Source organism: Onychomys torridus, chromosome 8 (genome assembly GCF_903995425.1).
Source record: "Onychomys torridus chromosome 8, mOncTor1.1, whole genome shotgun sequence".
NCBI classification, from domain to species: domain Eukaryota; kingdom Metazoa; phylum Chordata; class Mammalia; order Rodentia; family Cricetidae; genus Onychomys; species Onychomys torridus.
In genome coordinates, this window is record NC_050450.1 from 8,049,344 (window position 1) to 8,076,355 (window position 27,012).

Consider the following 27,012-nt stretch of genomic DNA (forward strand, 5'->3'; position numbering starts at 1 on the left):
ACAGTATCGTACCTAAAAGTACTCAGAAAACATGCACAGGCAAAAAATATCAGCAACCTGGGGGCAATATGAATCACAATCCATACCACAGAAACATTGCAAAAATAAAACCAGTACATGTACACACGTCTGCACTTTCAAGAAAAAAATTCAAAGTTCTGTCTAGGTGTCAGTTTTACCATCATCATAAAAGTGGCTTTGCATAAGTACAAGCTCAAGACAGGCATGGGCACAGTGGTGGGCTGTACCCCCAAACAATGAGGCATGGTCATAGTGGCGAGGTGTACCCTCAAACCGTGAGCCAAAGGAAACTCTTTTTCCTTCCATTGATTTTGTTGGGTATTCTGTCACAGAAGCAGGACAGAAAACTGATTTATTTAGTGTCCTGGCTACTAGACCTGAAGCATGTGCCAGTTTTTCCTCCTTCATAAGACAGCAGAATTCATCAGATAGGGATGAAATTAAATAGGATTAGGCATGTGGACTTTTCTGTCAAACACCTGGCATTTAAAAGGGACTCAAAAATGTGCCGCCCCTCCCCTCCCTTTGCCCCAGAGATCCTAGTTGTTCCTACCAAGCCCTGATCTCAGAAACTCAGCAGCAAGCAGAGGCTATGTCCCCAAGTGACCCAATCATCAGGACCAGCCAGTATGCACCCAACCCTTAATAGCATTTAAACTTTGTCTGGGCACCTAATTATCTTGATGATGCAGAACTCAAAATAGCCCTGTGTGTGCACCCCAGGAAAGGTCCAGTCCTATTAAGACAGAGAAAAGCATTTAATACAAGAATTTAAGAACTGCAGTCCTTAGAGCTACAGAAGCTGGGCCCACCCCACTACCCTTTCTCTCTTGCCCTTTCTCTCTCCTTCCCTCTTCATCAAATCTGTAATTTTCCAGGCATTTGAGAATGTGTAACACAATGGTTAGCCTATCTATCTTCAAGAAACCTACACTCAGATGAGGGAGAGCAAAGAGATAACAACACAACCTCAGAAGTAATGAGGCTTGTGATAAGATAATGGGATGAGATCAGGACACGGAGAAGCACAGAGAAGGCTTGCTCTTAAGACATCCTCTGCTCCATTGGCAAAACTGAAAATGTCACCATCCACACACATGGGCTCACCCAGGCTTCACCAACCATGATGGATCACTGAGCTCCCACCTATTATAGAAAGACACTCTAAAAGCAGGCCACTGTCCTGGACATATCATGAAGTCAGACCACTGCTCGTCTCCCACCAATTTCACATATCAATGGCCATCTCTGTGGTCAGAGTAAGTATTAGGAAAAAAAGAAAGCAATTTTCTCTTTGTGCACTATCCCAGGTCAATAGCCAATCAATAGTCAATGTCCAGTATTACCCAGGAAGCAAATCAGTGCTCATTATTGTCAACTAATAAACAATAAGTAAATATTCCACAAGCACCTGACATAATCTTGCATCATGTTTTCTTTATTGCAGGAGCAGCTTTATCACAGCAAGTGTCTCATGTCAAGAAATCTTGTGATGAGAGAAGCACATGCCAGACTTGGAATCATTCATATTTGGGCTCAAAATTCTGAGATTCAGAGTAAGTGTGTGTGTGTGCCAGAGGTCAACCTCAGGAGTCATTCTCAGGTGTGTCTACTTTGTTTGGTTTTGAGGCAGGGTTTCTCACTGGTCTGAAGTTTGCCAAATAGGCCAAGACGGTAAGCCAACGAGCTGCAATGGTCTGTCTCCCGAGAGCAATACTCACAAGCTTACACCATCAAGCCTGGCTTTTTTCTGTGAGTTCTAGGGCTTAAATTCAGTCCCTCCTGCTTGCATAGCAAGTGCTTTACTAACCGAATAACCTCCCCAGCCCCTGGTTTAAGAAATAATCACTCTATGGAACTCTGTGTTTCGTTTTTTACAAGTGTGGACAACACCATTGAGAGTTCTGAATTGAAGGATAAAATAGGTCCTTGTGCAATATCTTATCTGCCACAAAACAAGGATCCAGCAAAGGGTCCTGACTGGCTTCATCCCAGGTTCTGCAATGTGTGATATCAATGCTCCTTTACTAGGAATGAAGCAGACGCTCTGAGACGTGGGATTGGAGATGCTCACTCTCCCCACCAGGACATCTCAGCCCATCCTGGAAGTCACTCTCAGGAGGTCAGTAGTAAGTACACAGGTCAGTCTAGCTGACAGTTGGTGTCAGTGGGTTTGGTTTTTTACACTTTCTGGGGTTGGTGGAGTCCATGCTAGTACCTTTTCCTGTCCTTGCCCTATCCCACCAATCCTTGGAAAGTAATTGGCTACATTTCTAATAGTGACAGGTTCCAAGTGCTTCATGCTCTAAGAAATCCAATCTTCCCTGGGAGTGGAGACTTAACACTATTTCTCTTTGCTTCCCTATCTTGGCTAACCCACTGGGTCAGGCAGCAACCTCTCTCCACAGTCTTTCTCTCCTCCCAGCTTGAGAAAACTCTGATTTAGTGATTGTTCATTATCCCCCCATTTAGACAATTTTCCACACACAGTGGAACCTTTAAACAGTGTGAACAATGTTGTCAGTCTTTCTGCACAGTGCCCCTGCTAGGCATTAAGAGGTAAATTGACTGCGCAGCAGGGGTGGCATTAGGAACACAGTTTCCATTAATAGTAACAGGCCTTGAAGTTCAGTCAAGAGAAAGGGGCACTTCAGACACCTGCATACTAAGAGCTGGGCTCTGTCTGAGTCAGTGGACCCATGATTAGGCCTTTCTTTACCAAGGGAACAATTTTTCAGCTGTGTGGTTCAATGGAGTGGGCAGAAAGGGAACTAACAACATATTGAATAGGTGCTATGTATAAAGAGCTCTGATAATATTTTGTCATTTTGACCTCAGAATAAAACCAGGGGTTAAGAACAGTAGTCATGTTTGAGAGGTGAGAATGTAGAAATAAATATATAAATCTCCACAGTTCATATGTGATGGAGCCATGGTGTGGTTTGAATGTGAAATGCACCCCACCCCACACACAGGCTTATGTGTCTTTATACCCGATGTTGGGCTAGCCATGCAGATTTAGAGATTGTGGTGACTTTGGAGGAAGTAGGTCCCTGGGTCACAGCTCAGTTCTACTTCCTCCCTTTGATCTGGTTAGCTACTAAGATGTGAAGTGTGCCTGCCGTACTCTCCTGATGCCAAAAGTCTACCAAGTACACCAGCCATGATGGAATCAAACAATGATCCAAAGCACAGCTGTTTTTCCTTGGGTCACATGTTCGGTTTCTCAATGTGCTGGACAAGGAATTAATATAAACAAGAATGTGAAATTCAGTCCCTTTTCAGCTCTGGTGGGCCTAAGGCTACTAACCTTCTAGAAGTGGGGCTTCTCTCTCTTTCCCAGATTTGGTGACTTCCTTTGAGGGCAGTTGAAGAATTGCCAATTCTTCATCATCTTTTAGTATTTCAAATGAGACTCATCCTCAAGGGATCCTTGGGAGCTGCTGAGTAATTCTTCACATCCATCTTGTGTCTTTGTTCAAACAAGAATGCCGTTTACTCCCCACTTGTTATCTGTGCTGTTCAATAAGGCACTGTCTCATTGTTTCTGAGAGCAGTTTTCCCGCCCCTTGAGTGCCAATCAAAGACACAGCAGCTAGACCGCTATTTCCCATCCTTCATTCCCTAACAGGCACCATTAATCAATTTCCCACCAAGCAGCTCTTCCTAATGGATCAGATTAGATACTCAAGATTTAATTTTCTTTCCATCCATGGCCCAAGCCAAGCACTGGTCTCAGATAAATGAGTGAGTCCATCCTCAGTGATTCGCAAAGTCTATTCTTTTCTCCTCCCTACCCCCATTTCCCAGTAGAGCAGAAAATCAAATTAACCATATTCTAATGATCCACTTACCATCATGTCTCTTTCATTTTTCTCTCCTCCACACACCTTCCTAAGACTGAGGTCTAAACAGATATTCTTGCTTTTAATCTCAGTTGTATTATGTTTAGTTGACTTAATTTCCATCTATAAAACAGAAATCATAACTTCTCTGCACTATCACAGGGATATTCAAAAGAAACATGCACTGTAGTAACAAAACACAGTGTGTGCCACCAAGGCAGTCCATGAGCATCAGTGCCCTTCCAAAACCATGGTGGTGTATTTTCCTCCTATAAAAATTAGATTAAAAACACTATGGACTAAATGTTCAAATATAGGTGCAAGCCACATATCTCTTTTACAACTTCATTTTTCAGAAAATATCCAAACATCTTTGGAGGATAGCTTTCCCCTTCACCACCCCATCTCGTCTAGTTCCTGTATTGTGAAGTTTGCTTTTTGTTTTGTTTTGTTTTTTACTTTGTTTTCCATTCAATTTCTCCAATGTCTATGGAGGATGAGGCTCTGTCTCACTCTAGGATACATTTTGACTGAAGGCAAAAATTGTTGTTGGCAGCTTGGCAAGAAGCATCCTAAGAGGACAGCAGGAGAGGACCTATGACTGAACAATACCAAATCTTTAACCGTTTGGTGACCCATTACAGTGGCACTGCATGCCAGTTGGATCCTCTGCCATCAAAGCCAAGGTCAATGCTGGTTTATTTGTCTCTTAGGCAACATGAAAAAAATTACTGAGCCTACTATGAGCATGGTACACATTAGATCATCCAGTTTCTACACAGCAAACTCCAGTTGTTTTGCCATTGGCTAAAACCTAGACAGTAACATCTGACATGGACAGACAGCCTAACACTGGGTCTCCTACATGGATGATTGCTTGGCCGTATGGTAATCCCATGGAATACTTCTGATATCATCATCATTTTACCAAGGAGAAACTGAGATTGAGAGAACAAATGCTAAAGGTGTCCTTTATATATCCTTGGTGTGTGTGTGTGTGTGTGTGTGTGTGTGTGTGTGTGTGTGTGTGTATGATCATAGCAAGAATATTGAACAGGAATAGGCAAAATGAGATGTTAAGACAAAACAACACTACTTCTCTTCCTTATTCCCACCTCATGTAATTCACATTCTATTGTTTGCTATAGATGTTTGCAGACCCTGTTCATGGAAAAAAATGGCCCTAGTGGATATCATCGTTCTTATCTTAGAGAATCTTTTAGGAGTTTTATGTATTTAATGTATATATTTTTGGTTGAAAATTGTTATAAGAAAGACACATAAACAGATGATCTGAGATCATCAAAATCACCTATCACAAGAATCTCCAGCCCAAACTGGACAGGTTAGACACTGGCACTGTATAGACTGGCACTATAGACAAGAGAGACTTCTGCAGCTGCAGAGGCTCTTCTCTTATCTCCCAATCTCTCTGACCCTCCTTGTTCCGCTTCTCCTGGATAATTTGAATCCCTAATGTCTGGTCATCTATGAAATGGACTACTAATACCTATGAAGGAGTTCCCATGTTTAAGTTAGGAAACTGCCTGTTCTACAAATATTTATTACTTAGATGAGACAGCCTAGCCCCTTCCTTCCCCAGCAGCTCTATCCTCTGATCACCCAAACTCTGCACCTCCTTGCTTTAAGAAGGCAACTCAGGCATCTTGTGTGTTTTCCTTTCTGGTTTCCTTGTGAACTTCTAGGGCCATTTGCCTCCCTCATGAATATTTGCAAGAATCCAAGCTTCTCTGTCTCATTGTGTTTTCACGTCTTGTTTTCCGCCTCTTAGCAGAGCTGATTTGACATAAATATTTATGTGTAAAAAGATGTTCTCCAAGTCCCCAGTGTCCTCCACTCTACATACTACCATGTGGGGAGCCTTGGAGACTCCAAGTGTGGTTTCTCTGTGTGCCCTGTGGAGCACAATGACCATTAATTTTATCCCAAGTTGTGGGGACAGAACAGATGTCTGATATGCAATCTCCACTTTACAAGTGCCAGGCCCTGGGAGATAGGCCAAAGGGCTCCGAGGCTCTGGAGTAGAGCTTTCTAGCTCTCTCTGCATCACTGCAGATAGTCCATGGTAGTTTGTGGATGGGTAGGAACAACTCTGCCTCCTAGCTGGCTTGGCCTGCTATTAGAAATATTTATATATCTAATTATAAGTCTGTACCTGTCCTTTCTTTAATCCATTCCTCTACTGTTACCTGGAGACTTGCCCACACCTACCTTCCTCTCTTATGGCAGCTGTCTCACTCTCATGGCCCAGCCCCTAAGCTACCCTATCCTCATTCTACACAGCTCTCTGATTTGGTCACACATTTGCTGGAGTCTCTTGTTCTAGTTTTTTAGGTCACCCATTATTCCTCCTTTAGAAGGATATCTCTTGGCTACTTCTTCTGTGAAGGTGGACTGACCCAGGGCCTAAATCCTGTTCAACCCTCAACAATGACAAAGGGTTAGCTTCCTTCCACTGTTCAATGCTTGTATGGTGTAACTAGCTTGTCGAGAACTTGGTAACATGTTCGTCTCAGGCTAAGCATGACTTCCACACTATAGTCCCCAGAGCTCTGTTCAGAAAGAAAGATATTTCAGGAGAATCCCAGCTTACCCTCAGACCCACGGGGTACTTCCTCTGGAAGCAATAGCAAATAGATTGCTGTCCACACCTCTTAGAAAGCTTATATATTATTTTATGGTTATATAACATTTTGTGTAATATATAAATACTATAAACAACTAATAACCAACATGTGTGTCATATCAGCTACCAGCTGACATAAATAACCTATTAAAGAGAAGTTTGTCATAACGAAGTTATGTGGCGAATTGTTGAAAACAGCAGTGGACTCAAAGTCAGGAGACTTCGGCTTTAAAAGCAATACCATCTAAGCCTATGGGACTCAGAACAGCACCACCACTCCTCCAGCAACTAGTTTCACAGATGGAAACTCCTCCCCAGAGGAGGCTCAAATCAAATGAGAAACTGGTAAACATGCTCTAGACTTCAGTGAACCAAGGCCTTGTTCTCCAGTGTGGATCTACAGACCAGCAGCCTCTGCACTACAGAGGATTCATAAGACATGTGGCATCTCTGGACCACCTCAGATAAGCTGAGTCAGAATCAAGAGCACCCCCATCCCAGGTGAACTTCACGCATTCCACTGTTTCGGAGGCGGGGTTTAGAGACCCTGCTGGACTTCCATAAGTTAGAACAAAGAATTATTGCCCATTCTTGGTTCCTGCTGCCTCATGCCTCTGTACTGTCTACTAAAATTCCCTTTTCAGAACTATTTACACTATATACTCACAGTGAACACACCCTGTACACACACACACACACACACACACACACACACACACACACACACACACACACTGGGTTATCTGCCCCTACTGTGTAACACAGAGAAATTGCCTTCATTGCTAGACTAGCTTGCTCTGTTGTAAGAATTTTGGTTAATAGAGCATCTCCAAGATTGGGACAGTGAGCTCTTATAAATATTGCAGTTAGGGTCTGCAGCATGAAGTTCTTCCATACCTAGAATGCAGCACAGAAACTAACTGTGTTAGTTCCCTATGCCTGTTATAACAAGTTACCAGAAAATGAATGGCTGGAAAAAAAGAACTTTATTCTTTTTGCTCTAGAAGGACTGGAATCAAAGTATCAGCAGGGCCAAGCTCTCTCTAAAGGTCCTAAGGAACAGTCTATCCCTGACATTGTGTAATTTGGTAGCTCCAGGGGTCTCTGCACACTGTCATGTTATATCCTTTTCTTCCTGGTATTTCACTATTCTGTTTCCTTCTTATAATGACACTAAATTTAGAGCTTGAAGATCATCAAGTGTGGACTCCTCATCTCAAGGTCCTTGATTCAGTTTTCAATACCCTCTTTTCCCCAAATAAAGTGCCAGTAACAGGTTGTAGGGCAAGAGCCCTATTTAAGGGTCACCATTCAGCCCACCACACCAGCTCACAGTAACACCCCAAATAAGAGCTTGCTGTTTACATGAAGATCCTTACACACACACACTCACACACACACACACTCACACACACACACTCACACTCACACACACACTCACACACACACACACTCACACACACACACACACACACATACAGACAGACACACACACACACACATGCACACACTCACACACACACTCACACACACACACACACCACACATACACACACACACACTCACACTCACACACACACACTCACTCACACACACACACACTCACACACACACACTCACACACACACACTCACACACACACTCACACACACACACACACACACACACACACACACACACACACACACACACACACACACACTCCAAGGCTACACTATGAGCTTAAGTCTTCTCAGCAGCACACAATAAGATCAGCACGTAGACAAGTATGTGCACCCATCTCCAGGGTGTTTTCCCTTAACACGGCATGCTCAGTGCCTCTCTACTAAGTGCTAAAGTTGTATATAATAACATGCGTCTGTGAAATCCCCTTGTCCAACAATCCTGATGGCTTAACATTTATTTTAGCCATTTTTGAACTAAGAAACTAAGATATTTCAGGGATGTGTTCCTGATACCTGTCCCATGAAACCTCCATTCCAGGCAGACTTCATCATTCATTCTTTGCTGACCTGCTCAGGGTGTGTAAAACACCTCAAGTACTGACTTGTGTTCATGTTTGAGTGAAGGATGGACATAAAATAGGATCAGAGAGATTAATAAGTAAGTTTCAGTGCCAGGTATAAGAAAGCCAGTGTTTGGAAGGATTCAGCTCACAAACAGCATGGCAGATACAATCCCAGCTATGAGGAAAGGCAGAGAATTAAAATGAAAATCTGTCTTGGGGGGCCAGAGTTACACATGTAGATTTGGTATTTGAACTTGACCTGAACACTTCTGTAACCACTGATGAGCAAAGATTACAGGTGTTCAGGGGGAATCAGAGAGAATTTTGTTCATAAGAATACAGACACAGGAACACTTGCATTGACAGCACACATAGGCCTGCAAACTGAAGTGCTCACATGTGAAGGCATTGTTAGTGGGTATGAACCAGTGTGGGGAAGTCATATGATTGCGCTATCTCACAGTGTTTGTTATTTACTTCCTGGGGCATATGGGTTGTCAAATATATTGAGTATCATTCTGTTATAAGAGACACGCAAGGTGAATGAATGAGTGAGTTTGTGAGTAGGTGGGTGAGTGAGTGAGTGAGTGAGTGAGAGAGTGAGTGAGTGAGTGAGTGAGAGAAGTGCAAAATGGAAAAGTAGCCAGAAAGGTGATATTCAAATATGATGACATTACTGTTACCATATCATGAAATTTATGATAACAATGCAGAACAGAGATGCTACAGATTGATGGATGGATGGATGGATGGATGGATGGATGGATGGATGGATGGATGATAGATGGATAGGTAAATGGATGGATAGACAAAAAGGAGAGACAGACTTATCAACAGATGGAAACAAATATAATGCTTAACTAGAAACTAACACATAAAAGATCCTCCTAAACCATAATATTGAGTGGGGAAAAGTGAAATGCAGAATTAAGTATAAATATGATAAAGTTACTCTGATCAAATCACATAAAATTTTAAAATTAAAAGGTATGAGAAATTAGACACACCGAAGAAAGAAGATATCCAGAGCTATCCTGGCCTGGATAGAGATTCAAAGGATCAGAGAAAATGTAAACATTATTGATAACATATACCTTTTTATGTTCAGACAATAATATCTTAGTTATGTGGCCAAGCACTACTTACTCATGGACAACCCTGAGGAGTGAGAACCTGAGTGGTTATTATCTAGTTTTTTGTAGTTTCTGTATTATTTATAATTTCCTCAAAATGAACACCTTCAACTTTACAAGATCATGGTAGATGAAGGAAGTCTTATTTAGCAAGTCCAGGTGTTTTTAGAATGACAGATATTTATTTCCAGGGATGTTTTAATGGGCACAGGTAACTCCCGGAATGATGAGGCATGATTCCAGGTGACAGCATTGCCCTCGGGATGTGTTCATTGAATGAGGGAATGAACAAATAACAGAATAGATTAGTGATTCCCACTAGGGTATTTAGGGAAGTCTACATTGACTGGAAATTCAATTAGATGACCTGTTGTCTATGGCCACAAAGCCATTTTCCTCCCTAAAATATGGGTCTGGGACTTTTTCCAGTTGCTTTTGTGTTCAGCCCCTCCTCTTCCATGGCTTCCAAGAACACAGCCAGAGATAGAAATGAATAAACCCAGTAATTTGGGCTGTTCTCAGTTCCTGGGCTGGGTCCCTGGAGCAGATGAACATTCAGCACATCAGCTCTGACCTTGCTGCTCAAATTCCTTTGTACCCAACATAATAATGAGCTTTAGCCTCTCAAGCAAGACAATTTTCCCAGGGTTTCAATGTCTATTCCTGTCCAGTGAGTGCCAAGTTCTGAAGAAGGCTGCCAGTTAACTCAGAAGCTCTGTTCCAAAAATCCAAAATGGTCTTTTCCTACCCTGGGAGAATGGGGAGTGTAGACTTCACAGGTCTGTCCTCAGGGGAACTCCCTAGAATGCAACTTCTGCCTAGCTCCAAACCCAAGTGGCTGGCAGATTCTTCTTCCTCAACCCACAATAGATGCTCTGTTATCTGTCCCATGGAGAGCCACCATCACTACAACCAATGAAAATACTTTCTATATAGGTCTGAAAACAGAGTTCAGATTTATTGTTCTACCCAAGGGCTTGAGTTGGAATGGCGGTAGAAAGAGACCCAGATCCTAAGAGGGACTGGGCTTAGAGAAAGGGAAATGTCAGCTCCATATTCTTTTGCCCTTGCAATATAAGCTGGAACTGTGAATTGAGGGTACATTTTATGTTCTCTGAAAGAGTCCAAAATATCAATATTATGACCACTGGAAAGCATCCAACTAAAAGATAGGGCAGCAACCAATACAGAACAATCAACCTGTATTGATCTCTAAAATTTGCTTTATAAAAATCTCAATGCTGGGCTGGGAATGTAGCTCAGCTGGTAGAGTACTTGCTATGTCTGATAGCGAGCACTGCATGAAACTGGGAATCATGGGATGCCTGAAGTTATAGTGCTGGGTAGGCAGAGATAGAAACATTGAGTCATCCTCAGCTACACACTAAGTTAAAAGCCAGCCTTGACTACAGAAGACCCTATCTCCAAAAACAACAGCAACAAAACCTCAACAAAAGAACAAACAAAGCTGCCATGGCCTCCATGGCCCTCCATGAGAGCTGCAGTAATAATTGTCTGCTCAGGTGCTTAGAACTAAACTTAATATAAGGTGGAGCTCTAGAAAACATGTGACAAAAAGTCTCACTGGGCTGCTCAACCTGTGGTCTGTGTGCTGCAGAAGCCTAAGATAGCTATGAACGTGGCCCAACACAAAAGTCCTAAACTTACTTACTTGATTTTGGGGGCCATTCTGTAAGTTGATTATTAAGTTCTCAAATTTAAGTGTGAACTTGGTAGAAGACAATTAATGTCATGCCAGATTCAAAAGGTTGAATACACATGGAATGTGGAGCCTGGTAAAGCCCCAGAAATCAGGAAAACCCAAACCTTTCCTTCCTCCCTTGCCCCCTCATACTTCAACTCAATACAGTTACATTGTATTACATTGCATTACATTGAATAGCTCCTTAACCAAAACACCAGATTGCTTTCAAATTCAGCAAGAACGGAGGTTTTATTCAGCATCTTAGTGTCTGATTAATCAGAAAAGATAGAGCCCACTTCCTTAAAAACAGAAAGTTAAAACCTTTTATTCCTTTGTTTGTTCCTTGCAGGACCATCTGGGCTTAAGTGGAAGAGTTTGGGGTTCACATTTAGAGAGCAAATGGCAATTCATGTGTGGTGGTGCAAGCCTGTAAACCCAAGGGAGGGAGAGGGGGAGGGAGGGAGGGAAGACTTTTAAGTCAGGAAAACCAATTTTGAATCCTAGATGCACTTCCTGGCTGTGTGTGTAGATGAGGTCCCCAACCTCTCTGTACTTGAGTTCTCGCATCTGCAAATACAAGTGAAAGGCCCTTCGAAGTCCAGCCTGAGCGTGAGCACTAAAGGCCAGGTCCCCACCCAAGAACTTGTTTATCTCTTCCTTCATTTATTCTTGTTTCCCTCTTTTACTTCCTTCCTCCTTCCTCCTTCCTCCTTCCTCCTTCCCTCCTGCCTTCTGCCACACTTCTGCCACACATTCATTACACAACCAAAATCTTTAGGGAGTGGCAATGTTGAATTTCTGGAATAGCACAAATTTCAACCTCCTGGTAGAATGATTTAAACTGTTTAAATTGTAATGTGTTTTAAATAGATGATCTCAATGGAGTGGAACTATATTCAGCCCCACTGCAGAGATAAAGAAACAAAGGCAGAGAGAAGGAAAATAAATTATCCAATGATCTTCTTCAACTGAGATTTGAACTCAGATAGTCTGGTGCTCGAGGTGACCACAAATGAGAGAGGAAGGGTTTTCCATGCCTCCTTATGGGGCTTTTCCTACAGGCTAAACATAACTCTTGGGAGCCCAGTTCTTGATATTATTTTAATGCCTTCAGGCCCATTAGGGGAAATCAGTCACTAGTAATGAGCCTTGTAATGTTGGCACCTGTTCAATTTAAACGGCTCCTTTAGATATGCAAAGGTTCGGTTCAGTTGCATCTGTCTGAGATCAAATTCCCTAGGCTCCCAGGGGAAGAGCAAGGTCACATGTCACTCTGTAATTATCACAGTTCTTTAGCAGTCTGGCTTCATTGGCCTGTCACACCCTTGGAAGGCTGTTTCCACATCTCCAACCACTTTTGATTCTTATTTACGTTTCAAGTCTCGATTCTGTAAGCCTCTGGACATTACCAAAGATCCAAGCAGTCAGATCCTTAAAACCTGCTGCTTCACTCAACTAATTTGTTTCAGGGACACAAGAAGCAAACACTGATCTCTTTTCAGGCCAGTTCCAATGTTCACCTTTCTGGCTCAACATTCACCATTTTTCCCTTGCATGAAAAGCCCTTTTCAGCAGAGAAAATTGCAGCTGCTCTTTGCAGCCATTGCATGGCTCCCAGATGGAGAAAACTCCAAGTTCAGATGCCACATGAGTCTTTGTGTTCCCTGTTGCCTAGGATGGCTGTTGCAGGAAGGCAGTGGTTGGAAGTGTGACTAGTGGGCGGAACTGCTCCAGCAAAGGCTAAGCTGGAAGGATGTGAACTTCTAGCCATGAGCCCAACCCATGAGAGCACCCTGGGTCACGAGGGATGCTCAGGCAGAGCCTTTTGATAAGGCTAGGAGGACTTGTGTGGTATTTTTGTCTTGTTTTCAAGATAGGGCCAGTCTATATCCCAGGCTACCTTGAAATTACTATATAGCCCAGGCTGCTCTCAACTTACATTGTCCGTTCTCAGTCTCCAACTAAGACAGCAGGCACGCCCCACCAATGCCCAGCTCCAAAGGATGTTCTAACACAGCATAAACTTGCTCCTTTTTCAGTTTAATATAACCATAGTATGTTATACAAACATTCTTCAACCAGATACCTACCCTTGCAATGAAAACATGTGCCTACACAAGGACATGTATGGGACCTTTCTTTTATTCCTGAACAATATTCCATTATATGAACACCCTACCATCTTCACCCACTGGTAGACATTTGAGGCTCTTTTCATTGGGTACGCGCACGTGTGTGTGTGTGTGTGTGTGTGTGTGTGTGTGTGTGTGTGCGCGCGCGCACGCGCGCGCGCTATACTGTGTTATGCAATGTAATGTACTCACATATGTGTATGCAGGAGCACACACCCAGGCACGTGTGAAGGCCAGAAGAAGGTGCTGGGTATTCTGCTCCATCACTCTCTACCTATTCCCTGGAGACAGGGTCTCTCTCTCTCTGAACCTAGAGCTATGATGGCAATGAGCAAAAAGCTCCATTGATTCTCTTGTGTTTGCTTCCCAACAAGGGAGTTACAGACATATGCATGGATGTGATCCTCTCTCTCTCTCTCTCTCTCTCTCTCTCTCTCTGTGTGTGTGTGTGTGTGTGTGTGTGTGTGTGTGTGTGTGTGTGCGCGCGCGACCTGCACATGTATCCAGGTTTTTCTAAGCAAACGAGTTGTGTGAGTATGAAACATCTACCCTTGAGCATGAGTAGGGCAGTGGCAAGGAAGGAATGGTGAGTGGTGGTAAGAACTAAACAACTGCGTCATGGCATCCACATAGCCAAGTCATACACCCTGAATTAGTATGTACCTGTTCTGGGGACTCTGCTCAGAACACTCTAGAAGGTTTTATTAAGAATACTACACCAGGAGATGGTGGCATATGCCTTTAATCCCAGCACTTGGGAGGAACCAAACAAAAACAGAAGAAGAGGAAGAGGAAGGAGAAGAAGAAGTAGTCGTTCAGGAAGAACATGGCAAATTCCTATCCTCCACAATATCTGGTACACTGGTTACTTTGGTATTGTGTGACAAAGTTCCTGAAAGGAACCAGTTAAAGAAGAGGATTTACAGCCGGGTGGTGGTGGCGCACGGCTTTAATCCCAGCACTCGGGAGGCAGAGGCAGGCGGATCTTTGTGAGTTTGAGGCCAGCCTGGTCTACAGAGCAAGATCCAGGAAAGACACAAAGCTACACAGAGAAATCCTTCTCGAAAAACCAAAAAAACAAAACCAAAAAAAAAAAAAAAAAGAGCATTTACTTAGATGATGCACCATGGTGGGGAAGGCATGGTGGAGAGAGTCTGTGGGAGGACCTCTCATCATGGCAGGCCAGTAAACAGATAACAGTACAGGAAGTGGGTGGGTACAGCTTAGCCCTAAAGGAACTGCCCTGAAATTACCCAATTCCTCCAACAAGACCCCAACTCCAAGGGGTCCATTCCTTACTAAAACCACACCATCAGGTGGAAGCCAAGCATGTAAAGACAGAAGTCAAAGGGACATTTCAGATTCAAACCATGACACCGAAGGAAGGCACATCTACCAGGGTCAGGACATTCACTTGTCTTATAATCAGTCATGGGCCTGGAGAGATGGATCAGCCCTTAAAAGCTAGGCTCATAACCAAAAATATAACTAGTCATGATGTGAGGTTTTCTGATCAAATAAATAAATACTGGACCAAAGTCAAGATTTCCCTAAAGGCAAAAAGCCATTTTTCTCTGTCATAATCTGCTTTCTGAATCCTATGAGATGTTTTGTCCCATTCAGAATCACATTAGCAACATTTCCTGGCAGTTAGGAAGTAGATGCTATTGTGTATTGAGTGAACAATGGCTTCTTTCTCAGAGACTGTCTTAGCCTACTATACTTGACAACATCCCTCTCCTACCTTCCCTTTTCCTAAACTACTTCTTTTCTGTCTCTTGTTAGTTTTCCATTGCTGTGAAAATGTGAAAGGAGAGGCAAGTAAGACTTATGTCAACTCACGGTTTTGTAGTTTTGATCCAAGGTTAGCCAACCCTTTGCTCTCAGCCTGAGATAAGATGATAATATCATGGCAGGTGGAGCGTGCAGTGCAGGAAACATCTCATCTCATGTCAGCCAGGGAGAGTACAGGGAGGTGGCAGAGCAGGCTACTGCCTTCCAGGTATGCCTTCAGCAACACTCTTCCTCCACCTTCCACAACTCTACAATCTCCCAATGGTCTAGTTGCATCCACATAATGTCAGCCTCCTCAGGATGTGATTATCTTTGAAGACACTCTTCCAGACACTCCTGGGAGTGTGCATTACTAATCTCCTAAGTGTCTCTGAATCCAATGGAGATTAAAATCACAGCTCTGATCACCATGTTAACATATGACACAAGCATTTCTCGTGAAAAAGAAAAAAGATACACACTAAAGCATCCAGGGATTTCTCTCTTTATCACAATGTTTGGCAGATGACATGTGTTCCATAAGTATTACTTGACTGAAAGTGTGAATTTAACAAAATAGGACATTATAAGACCACAACTGCCAAGCTTAGTCCCTTTAAAAACCATAAAATCCAACCTACTAACTTCAGTGGTGTTGGCTGCAATTAGGGCTTTTATCATTCTCAATAAGACTTTAACTCAGTTCCCCTTCCCATTATGGTCTATACTGGACCACACATCCTTTTCTACTGCCATCCTTTAGTTTCTCAAATTGTCTACTGGCCTTGAATTTAGCCATCCAGACCATGGCCTCTAATGAATTCACATGGCTGTTAAGATTCCTGATGACCTGGCCCCAACCTACTTGGTCAATCTTCTCAGCAACCTCCATTATAGCACTCCTACAAGAAAAGTGCTCAATCTCAATAATGTGCTTCCAGACTCCAAGCATTTCATTGCTTTGTGATTTTTAAATATAGTGGATACTGTGAGGTTAGTGATAGTAAAACAGCACTGGTTGGTGGTGCTGGTTACCAGTGGAAAAGTCACGGGCCATGGCCACAACTACCAGAGTTAGAAAGAGCTTTATTAGAAAGAAGCCAGGCCTGGAGAGAAGGAAGATGGTAGGAGCAGAGGGGTGGGGGGGCACAGAAAAGAGTGTGGGTGTCCATGTCCAGCTTTTTAAGGTGGGGATTGTGTGATCACGCTGTGGGTGACCCCCTGATGATGTAAGATGCCAGAACCTGGAAGCGTGAGGGCAGGATCCTAACAGTTAGTGCAGTTGACAAAAACCAAACATACATTAGACCTGCCACAAGAAATCTCAGACATAATAGGGAGAAGTTTGTGTGAGTAGAAGCCCTGTGTATATGAATGAGCATAAAAGTCAGAAAAGGAGCAGGTGGCTGCTATGCTGAAGCATCCTATGCATACTGTGGGAAGTCTGGGGTGGCCAGCTACCATACTTGAGAGCTGAAATGAAGCTCACCTGAGGCTCTTCCAGCTCTGCCTTTGTCCATGACTATAAGCCCTTGCACTCACTTCTTTGTAGGTCATTAAGAACACTGATCTCAAATGTTCAATAAGTCATCTCAGAAATGTGGTCATTTCCATCTATGCAGAACCTAAGCTTGGTAAACCAAACACACTGGAAGAAGACAAATCACCAACCTAGAAGACAAGCTCTCAGAGGAGACAATCCAGTATCCCAGAAGGACAGGGATGAGGAGCAGGGCTGTGGAGGGGTGGGAGGCATCTTCCTCAATTTCCTGACATACTTTACACCCTGTGAATTCTAGACCTGCTTACTTTTCTTTACCTTGATTTCCAGATTGTTGCAATGTTATTTACTGATTCATTGATAGTTTATGGATGTTTTGCCTGTGTCCCTAGTACCCACAGAGGCCAGAAGAGATCTCCCAGATCTTGTCTTTATATGAGTATATGTTATTCATCCATTTCCTCTCATTGAACGTTTAAACAAAGATAAAACCTGCCATTTTTAAATACCTATATAAAATAGAAATGTTACTCACAAGCAGCAAGCTAGAACTGTAGCTCAGTTAACAGAGTGCTTGCCTAGCACATAAAACTCTGGATTCACCCTGCCCCCAGAACCACATCAAAATGGGCACGTGGTGTATGGCTGCAATCCCAGCATGCAGGAGGTAGAGATAGGATCAGAAGTTCAAGGTCATTCTTGGCTACATAGAGGGTTGTAGGCCAGCCCCGGTGACATAAGATCCTATCTTTAAAAAGGAAAAGTGAATGAATGAGTAAAATAATGAAAAAAAAACTCTTTTGTTTTCTGTGGCTGTTATAGAATCCAAGCATGATCTAGATGCTGAAGCAATACAATCAGAACTCTCTGTCCATTCTGCTTCTCTTACCTTTTTTTCTAAGTCTCTTCATTCTGAGGAAAGTCCTCTCCTGTCTGATGGCAACAACAAGCTACTGTGCATATGGCTGTTAAAGCCATCATCTCAGAAGAATGCAGTGTCCCTCTTCCTGGTATTTCTCACTGAAATCCCAGAGAAAGTATGAGTTGGCCCATCCAGGTCACACAGTAACCTCTGAATCAATCCCTGTAGCCTAGGTAATTCTGCATTCTGATTGACCATTCAAGTCAGTCATAGTGCTGTCCTTGGAACTAGTTAAAATCAACTTCATATTATTGTATCCATCAAGAATGAATACAGTTGGGTCTATAGACTGGGTGGGTATACAGCAAACACTAACACATATCACCTTACCAAATCTTCACAAACACCCTGAGTAGGGGGGTTTTACCCTCTAATAAGGAAACTGTGGTTTAGAAACCTCTAGTTTGCTCTCCCAAAGCCACTGAGCTAAGAAGTGGGGGTAGTGAACTCTACACCAAAACTTAAGCATCACCAAATTTGCATCAGGTTCTGTGCTGGGCAGGGAAAGCCCAGAGATGAAAAGTGGAAGATCTTCACATCACACAAAGGAGAAAGTTATGTGTGCCAATATGCAATTCCAATTCAATGCAAAGTCATGTGCTGACATTCTGGAAAATTCCAGAAAAATATGGAAGACGGAGAGCTTAATAGTCAAGAACTTGAGCTCTTGAATGATGTGTCCTTAGTTCTTACTCCAGATGTGGAGCTCCCCATCTGTGTGACCTTGAGCCATGGGTTTCATCTCTGCTTGCACAAAAAAGACAAGGGACGGGCTGCAGGGACAGAAACAGAGGCAGAAGAATAAGAGACGCAAAGGATCAATCCTAGGTGCAGTTAAAATGCAGGTATAAAAGGTGTCTAGGACAGAGACCAGACCATGACAATCAAAAGACCTTGTATGAAATTCTCAAGGAATTAAAAACATTTTTTTTAATTACCAACATATCATGCCAGACTGTGTAGTTCATTCCAGTTCCTAGTTTTCTAGCCTTGAAGCTCTGTACCCCAAGCCAGAGTTCTCTGTCAGCACAAGGGAAGGATGGAGTTTCTCTGCTCCTGGCAGCTCTCCCTGCACGCAAGGCTGATTCCTCGTGACAGCCAAGTAACTGCCAGGCCCAGAATGAAACTGGCTGTTTGGAAAGTTTAGCTCCCTTTCTTCACTCTATTTTCTCTCTCCTTAGAGTTGCAGCCATCACACTGGCAGGAGCCCAGCCCTCCCTCCTGCTCTGGAGTCTCCCTGTACTAGTCTAATTGGACAGCTTCAGGAAGGCCCACGGGGATATCCTGCCCCTCCCCTGACTTTCTAAGCCTCTGTACAAGAAGCTTTGCAAAAATAGGAAGCAGGAGCCCAGGAGCCTGCAGAGAAGGGTAGGGCTGTGGGTGGTGAACAGGGGCAAATGAGGATGGTGGACTGAAAAGATGTTAGCAAGGACTCACATAGAACTAAAAGTGCAAATTGTCATGACAATACTGTGTCTCCTCCCATCTTAGACACCCTCAACCTACTGACTTGATGCACATTCAGAAATACTCTCCAAGATCAACAAAACCAATTGCCTTGTTAGCCACAATTCCATGGAATGCTTCCAAATATATGTAATATAAAGGATGGCTTAGCAGTCAGGAAAACAACTACAGAAATAAACTTTCAGTGAGCACATAGCATGGAAATGCTCATTTTAATGCATCTTAATTGCATTAATTCTGTATTTTGTTGATGCTAAATATTATTCATGATTTAGTCAATTCAAAGCTTTGCAATAATCCTTGAAGCAGTATCTATGCCCAATGTGTGGACTCAAGAGAGAAAGGTCGTGCATGTTGGTGCAGGTGGTGAGCAACAGGATAAGAGTTCAAATTAAAGTCATCTGAGGCCCAAACTCACACATTTTCCTCCCAAAACAGCATTATTAGGAAACAATCTATATAGCAACTATTAATCCACTAACTGAAAAATATATTTGTATATTTTAATAAATAAACAAAACCTAAACATTGCTATAGGGTTCTGGTCACCATCATCTTTCTGTTTCAGAACACTTTCAAAGTATCAAGAAGTTCCTTCACATCTGTTTGATGATAATCTTCATTTCCATTTCCAGACAAGACAACCACTAACCTTCCTTCTGTAACTCCATAGCTGTCTCTTATGGAGAATTCAGAATATAATTGTGCAGTCTACACATCTAACTCCCTTCACTTAGAATACTGTTTTTGAGAGTCTCCCATATTACATCAAGCATTATTATCCCATAACCTTTTTTATTGCTGAATTATATTCCACTATATGGATATACCATATTTCATTTATCCACTAACTGCTTGATTGGAATTTACATAGTTTCTCCTTTGGAGTTATTAAGAATAATGTTTGTATGAATATTCATGGATATGTCTTTGTGTGAACATATGTTTTCATTTCTCTTGGGTAGATTCCTGGGAGGAAAAAAATGCTGGTTTGCATAGTAAGTTTATATTTAACATTTTCAGAAACTGCCAAACTGTTTCTCAAAGCTGTTGCACCATCTCCATCCCACCCAAGCCCTGCTATTAAACGTTCCTGTGACCCACCTCAAAGCCTTACTCTACACCACATGAGTGCAGAACCCAGTAGCCTGATACTCTGACTACTTGACACGAGGTAACTGTGAACTGACAACATCTATCTCATTTAAACCCTTCATGTCGCTAGCAGGGATCTTTACAGCATCCCTTACACTTTATAATGTGTGCGCTTTTCCTATTCATTTGCCCAAACACGGTATAATGAACTGAATGTTTTTCTTTTGCAAAATACATACTATTAGCTTTCATTTATAGTTCACTTTTTACCATATGGAATTTGAGTCTCATTGTAGGGTTGGGACAGCAATTATTGGGCAGCTAGGTATATCCAGCAATATATGGAAACCAATTGACACATGAGTTGGTCTAAATGTAAATAAATAGAACTGTGAGGAAAAGGAAGCACATGACAAAAACACATGGGGCTAAATTTGAAGCAAAGTATCTAAAAGTCAATGAGATGGTGATGAAGAGTTGCAGATTTGTGACATACAGCGGACATGGACTTCCAAGAACTCACTTGATTTGTTTATTTTATTTTTCAATTTCTGAACTTGCTACATTATGATTAGGGTGTGATATTAGTGATCTTTTCATTCTGGAAATATTTATTTTGTATTTTAAAATATGTTAACCTAAAAATATCTCTCATGTATATGATAATAAATAATCTTTTTCATTATTATGTTATGTAATTTACTATGTTCATATTAATCATGTCATATTCTGGCTTTATTTATTCAATTTAATTTATGTAATCTTTTCTGTACAGATACAATTTTATTTACATGTTTTACTGTCAGTGAGTCTTTCCATCTCTTGAGGTTTTCTTTTGTGGAGGTGATTGCTGTTTTGATGGTTCCCATGATGTATGTATGCCACACTTGGTATGTGTAAAAGGAAGGAAGGAAGGAAGGAAGAAAGGAAGGAAGGGAGGGAGGGAGGGAGGGGAGGGAGGGAGGGAGGAACGAACGGAAGGAAAGAAGGAAGGATGGAAAAGGAAAAGGAAAGGAGAGAGAGAGAGAGAGAGAGAGAGAGAGAGAGAGAGAGAGAGAGAGAGAAATGAAAATCTGGGATTTGAATGAGCAATTTGAAATGAGCAATTTATTACTCTGGGCCCCAGCAGTGACTGTGTTGGATGCCACATGACTGGGAATTAACAGAGGCAATACAACTCACAAAGACTGAGTTATATCCACACATAAAGAGGAAGCAGTGAGGCATCCCAGTGGTGGAGAAACGGGTGAGTTGCAGGGAGTCCGGGAGAGGACAAAAGGAAGAAAATCAATTCTGACACCATGGCTGAAATGCTTCCAGAGTCCCAGCTGTGAGCTTGACTTTGTCATGTGACCAAGTTGCCCAAGAAAGCTACATTAGGGCATCAGAAGAACAGAGGGAAAATCTGTCCTCTTTCTTGTATCCCAGTATTTCACAGAAGCAGCAGCTCCCACAGCCACTGAGACCAGGACCAGGAGATGAGGACAGACATGCCTGGTGGACGTGAAGTCCATCAACCCCAGGACCTTATCAGGAGGTCTGCCCTCAACCTGCTGGGAACTCCTCCTCCAAGCAGCTCTGCTCCAAGCCCAGGTATTGAGCTATGGATCAATGGTTTGGGAAGGGCAACACCAAGCAGGGGAGTTGCAGCTAGCCTTTGATCAGGATGGACTCAGTCTTCTGAGTCCTGGGGTCAAGCATGGATCTTCTGAGACAAGAAGAGCTTTGCTGCAGACTTGGAGCTCCACCCTAAACAGATCCAAACTCAAAAGCTAAAGGAGGAGAAGGACAGGAAGGGGGTGCAATGAGTGAAGTGGACCTGGCAGGGAGACGCTGAGGCAGACTCCAGGCTCACTAAGGGAGCAGCAATTCCCAACACTCACAGGAATTGGGGCCTGGGGTGGCCAGCATCTCCTTGTGGGTCAAGTCTGGAAATTAGGAAGAAATCCTGTTTTCCCCTCCTCTTAGTGTTTCCTTATTAATTTTTAACTGAAAAAAAATGATGATTGTACAGAGCACTTCCCAAGTTTTGGAACAGCTCTTACGGAAAAAGGGATGATTAGCGTTGGTGAGGGTTTGGGGAAGGGCCTGACAGACTGTCTGAGGCAGCGGCAACTGCACAGATGTTGGAAAGTAGTATGGAGCTTCCTTTAAGAAAATAAAATAGAATTACTACATGACCCATCATCTTGTTTCTGAATATATACCCAAAGAAGCCAAGTGAAAGCTTATGAATTTTAAAAGGCAGCAACTCATTAAGACATTTTATTTGTCTATATATGAGGCTGGGAGATGGTAGGCAAAAGGTAGAGTGCTTGCTTTGCAAACACAAGAACCTGAGTTATCAAACTGATTAACTCTCAGTTCTCTTTTTATCTTTTTCTTAAAACCCACATAGAATAAGTGAGGTGTGATAGCAAGTTCCTGTAGCCAGCACTGGGGAGGCAGAGACAGGCAGACCCACCAGCCAGCCAGTCTATCCCACTTGATGCACTCCAGGCCTATGAGATACCCTGTTTTTGACAATCAGGTCAGTGAAAGGTGAGAACAGCCAAAGAATTTAGTCTTTACATGTATGTGCACACATGTGCAACTGCAACACATGAACACATGGGCACACACAAAAAGCATATATACATGTGTGTATGTATTATATGATATGATGACATATTTTATATATAATATAACCCATGAAAAACACAGTGACTGTCCAGATTGCCCTGAGTGATTCAAATTTATGAATTAGCACTAGCCATGTTTCTGTTAGGTTTTTGTTTGTTTGGATTAGCTTTTTTTAGTCTAACCTTATTGAGTTATAATTAGTAAATAAAAATTATACATATTTAAATGGTATAACTTGATATTTCAATATACACTCAGATTGTGAAATGACCAATGCAAAAAAAAAAAAAAAGTAATTCACATGTCCATCACCTGACAGTCACCACTTTCTTTGGGCTAAGACTTAATGTTTACTGTCTCTAGTACATCAGACTGCAGGGGGCATGACCAGTTACAGCACATCCAGGACTCATTCCTCTCACATAACTGAAATTTGGTCCTTTTTCAGGCACATCATCCTGATAATCCCCGGTGACATGGTGAACCTGGAGGACATTATGCCAGATGAAAAAAGTCAAGCATGAAAGACAAATGCCTCACCATCTGACTCAGGTATGAACTCTCAAGCAGGGCCACTCACAGAGGCACAGTGTGGATGTCTGGTGTTCAGGACATCTGTATTGCCCTGTCCCCTAGTGTGTGACTTGGAGAAGGCACTGTTAAGTCCTAAACTGCTCAGTCTTTTGGACAGTTGTCAGACTCCAAATATAAGTCAATTGTGATGTCATGGTTGGATATGGAGTGTCCCACTTAATGTGATAAAGGCTTTAGTCTCCAGCTGATGACACTATCTCTAAAGGTGATTGGATGGATCCATCAATGAGTTCATAGCTGAATGGACTGTTAGGAGGTAGGGTCTGATAATAGGAAGTGTGTTATGTCGCTGGAGGCATGCCTTGTAGATCTTGTCCCTGGATCCTTTCTCCACTCTCCCCCCTTCATGGTTTCTACTTTCTCCATCCCTTGATCCTGCACCATGATGTTTCGAAGTACCTCTATCCAAGAGCAATGGAGCCAACAGACCACAGAGCAAAACCTCTGAGTCCATAAGCCAACATTCTGGTATCACAGTAGCCAAAAGAGACCAACATGGTGCTTTAAAGTTACCCTCTAGGCAACAGAGACCAAAAGAGACATGCAGAGTCAAATTCCAGTATGTCATATTTATACCCCTTGAGGGTCTGCACAGAACTATAGAGTCCTTCTAAGTGTGTTCTAGTTCAAGTCACCACTTATCTGTTCAAGTTACTAGAAATGATTTTCTAATGCCAGGTCTCAGTTGGAGCACAGGTTCTTGTGTATGCACACATATAAGTATACATATGCATATATACACATGTGAGTGAACACCAGATTCTTAAATTCAGTAAACTAAGAATATATTTGTTGAAAAGTCAGGGTACATTTGTTTTGCATGCTATTTAAAACATGCAGGCTGAATTACAGGCCAGCATGTTAAAGACGTTAAATTAAAACCCCCATCTCTTACTTTCTAGAGATGTTTTCAGCTCTAGTGACACTGATCTCACCACCCCCTCCCCCTTATAGCAACAACCTGCTGCAGCTGGAGACAAGCATCTCTTAGAGGACAGCGTGTTCTTTATTTTACTCTGTCCCCACAGCTTCCTGCTGCGTCTCACCCAGCTAGGCCTCTGTTGGTGTCTGGATTCTTGGCCCTGTTGAAATTATGAAGGGAAACAGGCAAGGATGGATGGCTCAGAGATTCATATGGAAACTCTCTGAGATATTAAATTTTAGACATCTCCCAGAAGCCCCAGAGGCCCTGTGCAATATAAAGTGTGATCCTGTGTCACATCATAGTCACACTAACTAGTGACTTTCAGCTCATTCAGAAGTGCCACCAAGACAGCTGTGGTGGCTCAGGCCTGGAATCCCAACACTCAGTAGGCTGAATCAGGAGGAGCTGTGAGTCTGGGGCCATTCTGGGCTACAGATAAACCATGTCACAAAAACAATGACAGTGCCACCAGGTCCAGGATCAGATAGGGATCCTCAACCTACTGCCCCTCTCTCTTATTCTTCCTCATGCCAGGCCCCCTTACTGCATCTAGACTGCATCAAGCATGTGTCTGCCTCAAGATCTTTGTACAGTTTCCTCTGCCTGGAGGACTCATCTCTGGACATACTCCCAGTTTCTCAACTCAAGACTGAAGTCACCGCGTTAGCCTGCACAGTCACGACCACAGCCTTCCCCAGCCTACCCTTGCCTTTGCTATACATTTATTATTCCCCATCATGCTTCACTCCTATACAATTTATTTGTATAATACATGGAAGCAGGAAGACTTATGGGGCTCCTCCCTCTCGAAGGTTCTATAGGTATTTGGTGGTTACCAGGAGAGGGTAAAAATTATTTTTTTAGCTGTGTAGTCACTGGTAAGTTCTCCATGCTTCTGGATATAACCTCTCACTCATACTCTTGAAAGCCACCCTAATAAAACATACTGGGGACACAAAAGTAAACATGAGAGTAGACAGGGCTGGTTAGAAATGAGAGAGGAATTCTTTTTTTTTTAAGTTTATTTTATTTTTTTAATTTATTATATTTGTGGTTTAATTTTACACATCAGCCATGGATTCCCCTGTCCTCCCCCTCCCACCCCCGCCCCCCATCTTCTCTCCAAGCCCCTCCCCTCCATTCCCATCTCCTCCAGGGCAAAGACTCCCCTGGGGGTTCATTTAAACCTGGTGGATTCAGTACAGGCAGGTCCAGTCCCCTCCTTCCAGGCTGAGCAAAGTGTCCTGTGTAAGCCCAAGGTTCCAAACACCCAGCTCATGCATTAAGGACAGGTCCTGGTCCCACAGCCTGGGTGCCTCCCAAACAGTTCAAGCTATTCAATTGTCTCACTTATCCAGAGGGCCTGCTCCAGCTGGGGGCTCCACAGCCTTTGGTTCATAATTCATGTGCTTCCATTTGTTTGGCTATTTGTCCCTGTGCTTTTCCACTCTTGGTCTCAACAATTCACACTCTTATAGTCCCTCCTCTTTCTCGACAATTGGACTCCTGGAGCTCCACCTGGGGCCTGGCTGAGGATCCGCCCTTCAACTGAAGAATGGATAAAGAAAATATGGTACATACACACAATGGAGTACTACTCAGCAGAGAAAAAGAATGACATCATGAGGTTTGCAGGCAAATGAATGGATCCAGAAAAAAATCATCCTGAGTGAGGTAACCCAGACTCAGAAGGATGAACATGGTATGTACTCACTTATAGGAGGATAGTAGATGTAAAACAAAGATGACTAGACTGCTACACAACTCCAGGGAGGCTACCTAGAAAACAGGACCCTAGGGAAAACACAGGGATCACCCAATGACAGAGAAATGGAGGAGATCTACATGAACAACCTGGATGACAGTGGGAATAATGAAGGGCAAGGTTTGAGGGAAAGAAAGCTTAGGGGAGCAGGAGATTCCAGCTGGATCAAGAACAGAAAGAGAGAACAAGGAATAACAGACCATGATAAATGATGACCACATGAGAACAGGAATAGGCAGAGTGCTGGAGAGGTCCCCTTAAATCCACAATGATACATCCTCTGTAGACTGCTGTCAATGGTCGAGAGAAAGCCTGATCTGACCTAGTCTGGGGATCAGATGGCCAAACACCCTACCAGTCGAGCTAGAACTCTCATCCAATAACTGAGAGAGGAATTCTTGGTAAGAGGAAAATAAAAGACTGTAATAGAGGAGTGAATGTGATCAAAATGCATCCTGTGTGTGTGTGTGTGTGTGTGTGTGTGTGTGAGAGAGAGAGAGAGAGAGAGAGAGAGAGAGAGAGAGAGAGATGTCATAATGAAACCCATTAGTATGTATAATTAAGATACATTAGAGCTTGTTATTCAAGCTACTCAGGAGACTAAGGCAGAACAGTCATGAGCTCACGGTCTGTCAGGACGAAACAGAGAGTTGAAGACCAGCCTGGGTGGCTTAGCAAGACCCTGTCTCAAAATAAACATAAAAAGGGTTGTTCCAATGGTAGAGTGCTTGGTTCAATACCCAGAACACACACACATACACCACACATACACATACATACACTACACATGCACAACACGCATATACATACCACACATACATTACACACACACACACATACACACACACACTAATGCA

The 27,012-nt window shown here is 42.8% G+C and overlaps 1 protein-coding gene and 1 long non-coding RNA gene across 3 annotated transcripts in view; one reads left to right on the forward strand and one right to left on the reverse strand.

The window, feature by feature from the left end:
- The window catches only part of Shisa9 (shisa family member 9), a 299,285-nt gene that overhangs the window by 107,810 nt on the left and 164,463 nt on the right, over positions 1–27,012 (reverse strand). The gene's annotated exons all lie outside the window — the stretch shown is intronic.
- Positions 21,649–25,437, forward strand: LOC118589391. Its single transcript, XR_004945666.1, has 3 exons — positions 21,649–21,842; positions 23,320–23,423; positions 24,925–25,437. It is a non-coding gene; the product is annotated as an uncharacterized LOC118589391 (long non-coding RNA).